Raw genomic sequence first — 12,616 nt, forward strand, 5'->3', positions numbered from 1 at the left:
GTTCAAAATGCAGAAATCACCGGTCTTCTGTGTCCTTCGCGCTGGGAGTTGGAGACTGCAGCTGTTCCTATTCGGCCATCTTGCTCCGCCCCTCGGTGTTCCTTTCTTTAGTTTTCTTTTATTGTTGAACAAATACCTATTGAACACCTACTATGTTCCTGAACTTTTCTGACATTAAAAATGCAGCAATCTTGTTGCTTCTTACATTCAAGTTGGTGAAGACAGCTTTCAATAAATAAATAGAAAAATCAATATATTTTTACTTATGATGTATGTCAGGAAAAGTCTCTATTAAAAAAGCACATGTATCAAAATATGACATGTACCTCATATTTATATACACCTATCAAAAACCCATAAAAAGGAAAAACCTTAAAAAAATGGAAAAGGCACAGTGGGTAGACATAGACACTTTTTTTTTTTTTTACTGGTTTTGAGCAAAGATGAGTTTTCTTTTTTTTCTCTCTCTTTTTTTTTTTTTTCTGTTATACTTTAAGTTCTAGAGTACACGAGCACAACGTGAAGGTTTTGAACTTGTCTTTTACATTAGGTGTATCTCCTAATGCTATCCCTCCCCAGTAGATTCTTAAAGAAAATGAGACAATTAGCTATGTTGCTATAGGGAAGATAAACTTCACAAGTCAACAAAATGAAAGTGCAAAGACTGAGTCGGGACTATGTTTTTCACACTTGAGGATGGGCAAGAGGATCAGTGCTACTGGAGAGGATCAAGCAAGGAAGGAGTGATTGGTGTTGAGACCCAAGCAGCAGCCAAAATCCAGCTATTTCGGAGCACTACAAGTCATGCGTAGGCTTTGGATTTTATCTCCAGTATTATCAGAAGTTATTGGAAGATATGGAGAAGGTATTGGAAGCTACGGAGAAAACATACACACACAACCAAAAAGAATATTTAACATTATAAAGATCCTAATGACTGCTCGATGGAGAATAGCCCATGTTAGGAAAGTAGGGAAGATAATGTGATGTGTTAGCAAAGTACATGTGCATGTTGGATGTGGTGTTGTTTAAATTTGACTCCTGAAATACTGAGGGAAGAAATAAAGAAAAAAAGAATTAGGGAACAGGAAAGGAAAACATAATAATAGAGAAAATACAAATGATAGATTAGAAAAAGTGAATAACCAAAGGGAGGAAAATATTTATAGAGAAGAGATAGAAGGATGTTTGGTGAATTGAATGTTAAGATGAATATTAACTGGAATAGTGTTATTTTCATGCATTACACTGCCATCTAATACTGTTTCTACTATTCCTTGAAATTTTAAAATGTATTTAAAAATCAGAAAATGCTGAAGCTGAAAGAAAACATAGTCTACCTCACAGTTTTCATGTGAGAAAGTTCAATTTAGAATAACGATATTCAAGATTATTAGTTGACTAGTGGCAGAGAGAGCATGATTTACCCCAAAATAGTTTTTAACTATTAAAATAATTAATAATAGTGAAGGATGAGAGCCAACGTTCTCATTACTGAGGAGGTATAGGCTTCAGATATGCCAGAAAATGAACTGCGTTGTACCATACTTAGATTCAGAGACATCAGTATAAATTCATGTTTAGCTTAATAAAATAGAGACAGATACAAACATACAGCTATGTACATATACATGGGTTAGAACAGATACAAGTATGTCTTTGTTCTGTCTACAGAGTATCAGAACCAATAGGTGGTGTGTGTGTGTGTGTATGTGTGTTCATGTTGTGTGTGTATAAACATTTATAATAAAGGAGTCCCTCATGCAAGATTATGGTGGCTGACAATCCCAAGATTTTCAATTGGCAACTGAAATTGGAGGGAAACTGATGGTGCAGTTCCAGTCTAAATACTACTTGTCCAAGTATCTAGGGACCCTATGGTCACATCAAGTTATTGCATGAAGTTAACCTTCACAAGTAGCATATAAAAAGGATGAGAAAAAGTTACCCTACAGTAGAGATATCTGGAAAACACTAAGTCACATGATATATGCCAACATCATCAGTAATAAATAATGATAATACTACGTACTCTTGATATGATGTGTTGAAAATGTCACTTCACCCCTGTGGTCACCCTTCACAAAACCCATAACTCAAGTCTAGCCACGAGTAAAACTTTAGCCAAACACAACTGGTGGACATTGTACAAAATACCTGACTAGCACTCATGAAAACTGGCAATGCAGGAACAAGAAAAGTTTGATAAACTGTCACAGAGCAGAGGAAGCTAAGAAGAAATAAAGATTAGGATGGAAGTGGTGGCTCACTCTTGTAATCCCAGCATTTTGGGAAGTTGAGGCCAGAGGATCTCACAAAGTCAGGAGTTCGAGACCAGCCTGGCCAACACAGTGAAATCCTGTCTCTACTAAAATTATAAATATTAGCTGGGCGTGGTGGCACACGCCTGTAATCCCAGCTACTCAGGAGGCCAAGGCAGGAGAATCGCTTGATCTCATGAGGTGGAAGTTGCAGTGAACTGAGATTGCACCATTGCACTCCAGCCTCGGTGACAGAGACTCTGTCTCAAAAAAAAGAAGGAAAGGTTAAATGTATTCTGAATGGAATTATGGAATAGAAAACAGACATTTGAGTAAAACTAATGAAATCTGAGCTAAGTATAGAATTTAATTAATATCAATATATCAGTATTGGGTCCCTAGTAGTGGTAAATGTATAGTAATGTAAGATGTTAACAATGGAGAAACATTGAGAGCTTAAGGGAACTTCTGGATTATCTTCACTTCTTTTAAAAATCCAAAACTCTTCTAAAATAAAATGTTGATTAAAAATACAGAATGGTAATTATTAAACTATATTTCAGTTTATATTTATAAACTATAAATATTAAACTATATTTCAGTTTATATTTCAGTAAGTCATTTTACTCTGAATAAAGAGAATAATCCTATGAATACCAAGGTACAATTTGGCTGGCCTCAGACTTTCTCAGAAATACTCACTGTTTAAGAACTTCTGTTCTTAATGTAATATGTTCAAAACTTGAGTAAAATAAATTTTAAACCAAAAGGTGTTTATAGCAAAGTTCATAAATCAAATGTAAAGGACATAGTATGATTTATACAATATACAAACAAGGGGAACGCATTTTAAACATAGGAAAAAACCATAAAAAATCCTTAAGGCACAAACTTTCTTAGAAAATATACTGTTTTTTTCTTTGTTGGTTTTCTTGAGTTGGAGTCTCACTGTCGGCAGGCTGGAGTGCAGTGGCACGACTCGGCTAACTGCAACCTCCGCCTCCCTGGTCAAGTGATTCTCCTGCCTCAGTCTCCCAAATAACTGGGGCTATAGGTGCATGCCACCATGCCCAGTAAATATTTGTATTTTTAATAGAGATGGGGTTTCACCATGTTGGCCAGGATGTTCTTGATCTCTTGAACTTGTGATCCACCTGCATTGGCCTCCCAAAGTGCTGGGATTACAGGCATGAGCCACCTGAAAATTCATTGGCCTGTTTTCTTATGTGATCAATTGGATAAATGGTAGTTCAAACTAATTCTTGAATGGAGAGTTCATGATAAATAGTTTGAGCACCAAATTTATTTCAGATGCATATATTATAAACAACTATAGAAATCAAGCAACCAACAAAATTTAATATTGTTTTTTGAATATTTAAATTTTTAACATTAACAGTAGAATAAAAAAGAAGATAATATATTGGAGAATTAAATATGTACACAAGCTTTCCATCATTGTCCATAAATTTTAAATAAATCATATGACTTAAACTAGTTATGCCCCAAACTGCCAATTGTATACTATTTAAAAAGCCCATTCAGGGCCATGCCTCAGTCAACCATAAATTAATATTAGGAAATGCAGGACTTTTTTAATGTTTAATTTTTAATTTTTGTGGGTACACAATAGGTGTATATATCTATGGGTTACTTGGGATATTTTGTACAGACATACAATGTATAATAATCACATCAAGTAAACAAGCTATCCATCACCTCAAGCATTCATCTTTTGTGTTAAAAAGACTAATTATACTCTTCTAGTTATTTTGAAATGTACAATTAAATTACTATTGAATATAATCATCCTGTTGTGCTATCAAAAACTAGATCTTATTTATTCTGGATAAAGAAAATGTGCTGCATATAAACAATGCAGAGCTTTTCATTTTGGTACAAACTTTTTCATTTATTTCTAAGATATTTGTGTACATTAAATTACAGAGAAGGTAAGAGATTACCTGTTGCCCTCCCTTAGACAAATCCTTGAAGTATGAACATCTGGCTAATCATTCTTGCAATCTGCCACTTTACTTCCCCCTTCATAAACGGATTTTTTTTTTTTTTTGGCCGGATCTCGGCTCACTGCAAGCTCCGCCTCCCGGGTTTACGACATTCTCCTGCCTCCGCCTCCCGAGTAGCTGGGACTACAGGCGCCCCGCCACCTCGCCCGGCTAGTTTTTTTTGTATTTTTTAGTAGAGACGGGGTTTCACGGTGTTAGCTAGGATGGTCTCGATCTCCTGACCTCATGATCCGCCCGTCTCGGCCTCCCAAAGTGCTGGGATTACAGGCTTGAGCCACCGCGCCCGGCCATAAACTGATCTTTTGATCTCTTTTATCCCTTTAGAGGTCTGTCTTATGAATCCATCCATCAAATTACAAACTCCAGGACTTATTAATATTTTTTGACAGGCGGCCATTATCTGACCCTGGTAGCCTACCTAGAATTCTGATTCTTATACTCCTCAATATTTCTTCTTGTCTCTTGAAGACTCATTGTTTCATACAACAATATGTGTGTTGCATGCACATCCAAATCTCAAACACCTGATTAATACCAAGCCACGTACACAGACACACACAAATATACACACATTCAGTCTTGTAATGAGATCTCTGGATATTAAAACATGCTGTAACAGGTAGATACATACTTTTTAAATCTAAGTTTCAAAGAAATAACTGAAGTTTATAGTAACAATGTCAAAGAAAAAAAAATGCACCAGAAGGAGTTGACAGGCAAGGAAGACATTACATTAGACTACTATAATCCAGGGAGAGATTGAACTCAGCTCCTCTGAAACAAAAGGTACGAGGATTTTTTTTGTGTGTGTGTGATAATTTATTTATTTTTTATTTTTTATTATACTTTAAGTTCTAGGGTACATGTGCATAACGTGCAGGTTTGTTACATATGTATACTTGTGCCATGTTGGTGTGCTGCACCCATCAACTCGTCAGCACCCATCAATTCATCATTAATATCAGGTATAACTCCCCAATGCAATCCCTCCCCCCTCCCCTCCTCCCCATGATAAGCCCCAGTGTGTGATGTTCCATCATTCTTAGCAAACTATCACAAGAAGAGAAAACCAAACACCGCATGTTCTCACTCATAGGTGGGAACTGAACAATGAGATCACTTGGACTCGGGAAGGGGAACATCACACAATGGTACGAGGATTTTTAACTGCTGAGGTGAGCTAGTGGAAAAGACGTTAGGGGGGAGTTTGGACAAAATGATTAGGTCATCAATGTTTACTAATTGTTGCTTATAGAAGTTAGGCTCCTGCCCTCCCACAGAGACTGGGAGATAGGAACCCTATCTACTTCAGTGATTTTATTTCAAAAGACTGTCTTCCAGGTTCTGCAGAAGGAAATTTTTGGGTTGTAAATTAACAAGAGGCCAGAAGAAGATTTACATTTCAAAGGGGCACAGAAAGAATTTGCAGTTGCAAGTTTTCTAAAGTAAATTATCCAAGAGAGACCAGGGACCTAGTGTCAGGAAGAAGACTGTCACTCTAAAGTTTAATCAAGTTGGAAATGACATTAAATTAGAAAAAAACTTTGTCTGCATTGGTTTTCCTCTACATATATAGTGTTGCTTGTTTAGTATTAAACTAAATGCTGATGCATAATGAATTCAATTACTGAAATTTTATATTCTGACTTATAAAATGTTCAAAAAGATATCAAGACTTACAGTTTTAATGGACATTGGTATATATTTTACACAGAAATATTTTGTTAAAACAAATGTGAGCAAATGAAAATTTCTCATTTATTTATTTGAATGTTTATGTTTGTTTAAACTCATTGATTTTGTTTTAAAACCTGAGTTTAGAAAGTAATAGTTTTAACATTTTGGGAGAAAAATGCAGAATGATATGCAGTAACACATACACACACACAAAGAAAAATTTTGTGTACATGATTTTAAAAAACAAAAATTACTAAGCTATGTGACACAATTATTATTTTTCATCACTAATCAGAAGTTTGAGTAGAAAAGGGAAAATGGCAATGTTTCTTTCTCTGCACCTGTTAGTGAACCTTAAATGTCCATCAGTCTGATTACTGCTGACATGAACTTTTCACTGACATAGATTCCCCTTGAGGACATATGTTGTTCCCATGATATGATGGGCAGTATGAGCAAAATATAGGCTGGACGTAGTCACATGGAGAATCTGGAGCAAAAGCCAGGCCAAAAAGTATTTCAACCTTCATTAAGCATTTCAAAAATTGAGCAAATATAGAGAAGGAAGAGAAAGAGTTTATGTTCTAGGACTGCCTATAGCCTAGAGGCCTATAAGCCATAAGCCTCTTGAGTTGCTAGATCACTTAGGTGATCATGAAAATATAAAACAAATTGCTAAGTTTTAACATATGAAAATAATCTTTGAACAACATCCAGCTAAACACTGAGTGAAAACAGCACAACCATAATATATCAGAACAAATAGGTAGGGTGGATCTGGTATTTGAAGTGATAACAAAACCTACTTGGTTTCAATATAAAAAGCGAAAAAAAAAAAAAGGGATAAATGTCCATTTGTTATCAATATGAAAATGTAGGAATATATGGACACTAAATGCACATAGCAGGAGAAAGGTATTTAAAAATGGAATGTTAAACTTCTAAGTTAATCCACTAAAAATAGAAATAACATAGTGATTACAGATATTTTGGAGAAAACTGTATATAGAAAAGTGCAATATGCAAAACTTGAACAAACCAATATAATGTATAAAAAGTATAAAGAATGCAAAAAGAAAACATATTAATAAAACATATGAAAATAAATGGGAAAACCAAAATCAAGTATGTGAAATTAAAACAAGTGTAAATGTCTTATTCATTAATAAACAGAGACTATATATTGGAGTAGACATGATTCAGCTGTATGCCATTTTCAACTCTTCTCAGCACTCATTTTTTAAAGAAATAGTAGAATTAGAAATGAACAATAGTAAAAGGTTAAAACTGTTAAATATTTTTCCCACTCATCCTGATCCCTAGGATTCTGTGTCCTAAAGGCAAACATGTTATCAGTTAATTACATTTTTCCAGAGGTAATGTTTCATATGTGAAAATGTATATGTGAAAAACAACATAGCAATTGATAGTCACATAAATATAACAGATATATTAAAAAATGAAGAATTACAAAATATGATTAACTTCTGAACAATACAGGGATTAACAGCACCAACTCCCTATGCAAGAGAAAATAGGTGTGTAACATTTGACTCCCTCAAAACTTAACTAATAGCCTACTCTTGACAGAAACTCTATCAATTAACACATTTTATGTGTTATGTATATTACATATTGTACTCTTACAATAATGTAAGCCAGAGGAAAATGTTATTAAGAAAACTGTAAAGAAGAGAATATGTATTGACTATGCATTAGATGAAAGTGGGTAAAAGTCTTCTCATCATCTTCATTTAGAGTAGGCTGAGGAGGAGGAAGTAGAAGAGATGATCCCATTGCCTCAGGGCTGACAAAGGCAGAAGGAAATCCACACATAAATGGACCTGCACAGTTAAAACCTGTGTTATTCAAGGGTCAACTGTAATTTCTTCCCTACTGTTCAAATATTAATGAAAAGTAAGCAACTGCACAATGGTTATTGTTGGATAAAATAACATTAGTTATAAAATCTATAAGTAAGATATGTCTGGAAGAAACTATAGAAAACAATATAGCTTATATGTTAACCTTTAGTGAGGAGCTATGCTGTTGTTTAAAACTCTCATGCAATGAATTACTTCTGGTGTAATACTCTTTAAAATCACCGATGGTTTTGTTTCCTAAGTAGTATGGTAAGATTTTTGCATTTTTGTCAAAATTGCAGTTTAAACTTTTGTGTTCTAACTTTTTTGAAAGTGGTTTTTTTTTGTTTGTTTGTTTTTTGTTTTTGTTTCTGTTTTTTTTTTTTTTAGAGGGAGTCAGTCTGTCGCTCAGGCTGGACTGCAGTGGTGCAATTCCGGCTCACTGCAAGCTCTGCCTCCCAGGTTAACGCCATTCTCCTGCCTCAGCCTCCCGAGTAGCTGGGACTACGGTGCCCACCACCATGCCTGGCTAATTTTTTGTATTTTTAGTAGAGACGGGGTTTCACTGTGTTAGCCAGGATGGTCTTGATCTCCTGACCTCATGGTTTGCCCGTCTCGGCCTCCCAAAGTGCTGGGATTATGAAAGAGAATTTTAACCTAAAAAAGATAATTGAGAATCTTTTAATCCAATTAATTTATCTTGAATAAGTTATAGGGCTTGAAATCTATTTATTATTAGTGGCATATCAGAGACCCTGCTATATATAAGCCGAAAAATATACTCTAATACAAGAAAATATGGAAACCCAAACCTATTTAATATTGAACTTGCTTATGGACTGAAGTATTCAGAAGATAGAATTCAATAGTTGTGTAAGTTTTAGGCAGGAAAAGATTTATCATTCAATCTTGCATAACCATGTGAAAATAGATTTGTAGAGGCTCACAACAAAAAGAGTTTAACTTTTAATCCAGCTCCTCTATGTCTAAGGCATGTTATTCTAAAAATGCACAGTTCTTTTCTCAATCTGCTGTTCTTGGGGGAAGGATTTGGCAACTTTCTCTCCAAAGAAATCAGAAAACTGAAGCCAGGGAAACTAGCCACTGAAGAGAGGCGGGAATTCAGGAAAGCAAAGAGACAAAAAGGGATCTCCATCTTTTGTCTACCTGTAATTTTGACTGACTCTGGAATTGCCTGCACAGAACGGCTAAACTAAATACAGAGTATGAACTTAGATAAGAGTTGCTCCCCGAGAAATAGAGTCACAAGTTCAAGTTCATAAAGATAACTCTTTGTAAATTCAAAAGAAACACGCTCCTTTAGACAAAAAATTAACATAACAGACTCTAAACTCTCTGAAAGGGTATAATGTGTAGGATATAACTTCAAGTTGCCTAACATAGGAAGAGCAAAGCAAACAAAACACATCCCAACAAAAAAGAAAAATCAAGTGATATACACACTGAGATAACTCAAGTGTTAAAAATGGCAGTCAGCAATTTACTATATGTACTTAAATCATAATGACAATACCAGTGAAAAAGCAAGAGAATTTCAGGATAAATATAAATTTTCCAGTGTACAGAAGAGAAAAAATATTTCCAACTACACAAATATCTTTGAAATAATATAAATTGATTAAACATGTACTTAGTTGGTGTTATAGAGAGGGAGTGTATATTACAATAGAAAAAAATTTGAAGAAATAACGGCTAAATTTTTCCCAAATTTCATGAATGCCAGAAATTTACAATACCAGTTTTATTGAATATGTTAATGTTTCCACTTCACCTTCAAAAACGACCCGGACTGGTTAATACATTATATATAGTAAACTGGATATAAAACAGACATTTACATAGAGTCATGCTTGCATTGTTTGCTACTTAAGTTGCCCCTGAATTGAAATATATACACAACATAGAATACAATGAATATGTGAATGCTCAATATACAAATTAAGGTAATTTTACACTAAGCTCTACATTTGCTAAGTTGAATTGGCTCCCAAATTATAAAAACTATTAACTATCATTTGCTGACTTTGAATAAACAGATTTTCATGCCCTGAGATAGCTTTTTTATGATATGGTACCATTGGAAGGTGAGATACCAGGTTCATATCATCTAGCCATAATATGAATGTTCTTTCAATTTTAATTAAAATATTAATACTCTGTGTCTTGTCAAAAACAAGTTTGGAATAGATTTGGAATTCAGTATCTAGTCACTTTCCAAATTGGATGGCACACATGCTAAACACCTTGAAACCACGTTTTCACAAAAATCTGCGAGCTGAATGATCCTTTCTCAATATATATTATCCAGGAATGATCCTTCCTTTATATGAAGGAATAATATATGAACAAATAATCCTTTATGTGAAGATATAAAATTCACTTCTCAAATATGAGTACATGAATATATTAATTTCTTTGTCAGTCTAAATAAAATAATTTTGATTTTGAGAACATGTTTTGTCTCTCTGTTTTATTATTTGCTTCACTTTTGACTGAAGAGTCTTAAACCTATTTGTTGATCAAGTCCCAGCAAAAAGATTAAGATGAAAAAATTTGTAGAGACATGAGAAAGCAATAAAAAGAGATACATTGATGGAAAATTATAAATATTTATAATATACATTGATTTCAATAGAAATTTAAACAGATATAATTAATTTAGAATGCTAAACTTCTTATTTGAACCTTATTTTTTTAAGTTTGATAGAACTATACTATTCTCACACTAAAACCTATGCTATTCCAATACAAACCCATCTTATATGGGATACATTTGTGGGTATTGAGTATTAGTAAATAATTATAGTTAAACATAGTAAACTTAGTAAATTAATGATAGTTACTATCATTAATTCTGATTTATCTATTGGGTCATTATTTTGGAGATAAATATTTAATCTTTTTCATGTATGAGCAAATCTTATCCTGTCTGTGGGTTAGGTTATGACTTCTATGTGTTATATACATAAACTAGTGGAAAATAATTCTACTGAGATTCTTTTTCTTTTTTTTTTTTTTTTTTGAGATGAGTCTCACACTGTCACTCAGGCTGGAGTGCAGTGGCTCACTGTAACCTGCGACTCCTGGGTTCAAGCTATTCTCCTGCCTTAGCCTCCCAAGTAACTGGGACTACAGGCGCCCACCACCATGCCCAGCTGATTTTTTGTATTTTTAGTAGAGACGGAGTTTCTCCATGTTGTACAGGCTGGTCTCAAACTCCTGACTTCAGGTGATTCGCCCTCCTTGGCCTCCCAAAGTGCTGGGATTACAGGCATGAGCCACTGCACCCGGCCAATTCTTCTTATATTTAAACCTGATATGGACTGCTGTATTTGTGGAAAATAATATGGATGGAAAATAATTCTACCAAAAATGCTTTATAATTATTAATGAGACACTATAAATAATGTTTTATCTCGATATCCCTAGCAAATGTGGCTGAGCAAAAAATTAACTGAGAATTCTCTATATGTAAGTGCAAACCCAGCAAATATAGAGGACAGGAAAAGAAGAGTGAAGGATCAATTATGGAGAATAAACACGACATGTTTCATTAGAAGTCTTGCTTATTGGAAATAACTATGAAAAGAAAAATGCATACACATTTATGACAGCACAATTCAAAATTGTAAAGATAAAGAACCAACCTAAGTTCCAGTCAACCAATGAGAGGATAAAGAAAATGTCTATATACACCATGGAGCACTAAGCCATAAACAGGAACAAACTCATGTCTTTTCCAGCAACTTGGATGGAGCTGCAGGCCGTTATTCTAAGTGATATAACTCAGTAATGAAAAAGCAAATATCATATGGTCTCACTTATAAGTGAGAGCTAAGCTATGAGGACAAAAAGGCATAAGAATGACATAATGGACTTCAGGGACTCAGGAAGAAGGTTGGGAGGGAGGCTGTATAAAATAATACTTATTGGGTACAGTCGTACACTGTGGTTTTTGTACACTGTGATGGGTGTACAAAAACCTCAGAAATCACCACTAAAGAACTTATCCATGTAATCAAAAACCACCTGTATCCCCAAGCTATTGAAATTAACAAGATTAAAAAATAAACAAATAGAGAAAAAACACTCTGTACCTTAACAAAATAAAGATAAAAAGTCTTGCTTTTTGTTTGTGCAGTAGCACCCCTTGTAGCAGTGCCACATGTCACGTCCCCATTGAGGTTTTATAAAATCAGAGAACCTCAAAGTACTCTCCTGGGAAGGAGAATAGGAGGATTCTTTTTAGAAATATTTTTTCTTGGCTGGGAGCAGTGGCTCATGACTGTAATCCCAGCACTTTGGGAGGCCGAGATGGGTGGCTCATCTGAGGTCGGGAGGTCGAGACCAGATTGACCAACATGGAGAAAGCCTGTCGCTACTCAAAATACAAAAAAAAAAAAAAAAAAATTAGCAGGAGTGGTGACGCCTGCCTCTAATCCCAGCTACTCGGGAGACTGAGGCAGGAGAATCCCTTGAGCCTAGGAGGCAGGGATTGTGGTGAGTCCAGACTGCGCGATTGCACTCCAGCCTGGGCAACGAGAGCGAAACTCCATCAAAAAAAAAAAAAAAAAATTATTTTATTGGTTAAATCTGCCTCATTAGGTGCAACTGACTTTCATGCAAGAATGAGGGTCTCTCCTTCTCCATAAGTTCTGCATCGTGTGGATAATGTTCTGTGTGTAACAGTGGCGGTGAACTGAAATCAATGATTAAAAAAGAGCAACGTTACATTCAGAATGAGAAGTAAACCATGTGTCTGATTCTG

The sequence above is a fragment of the Colobus angolensis genome, unplaced genomic scaffold (assembly GCF_000951035.1).
Source record: "Colobus angolensis palliatus isolate OR3802 unplaced genomic scaffold, Cang.pa_1.0 Scaffold364, whole genome shotgun sequence".
In the NCBI taxonomy this organism is placed as follows: Eukaryota; Metazoa; Chordata; class Mammalia; order Primates; family Cercopithecidae; genus Colobus; species Colobus angolensis.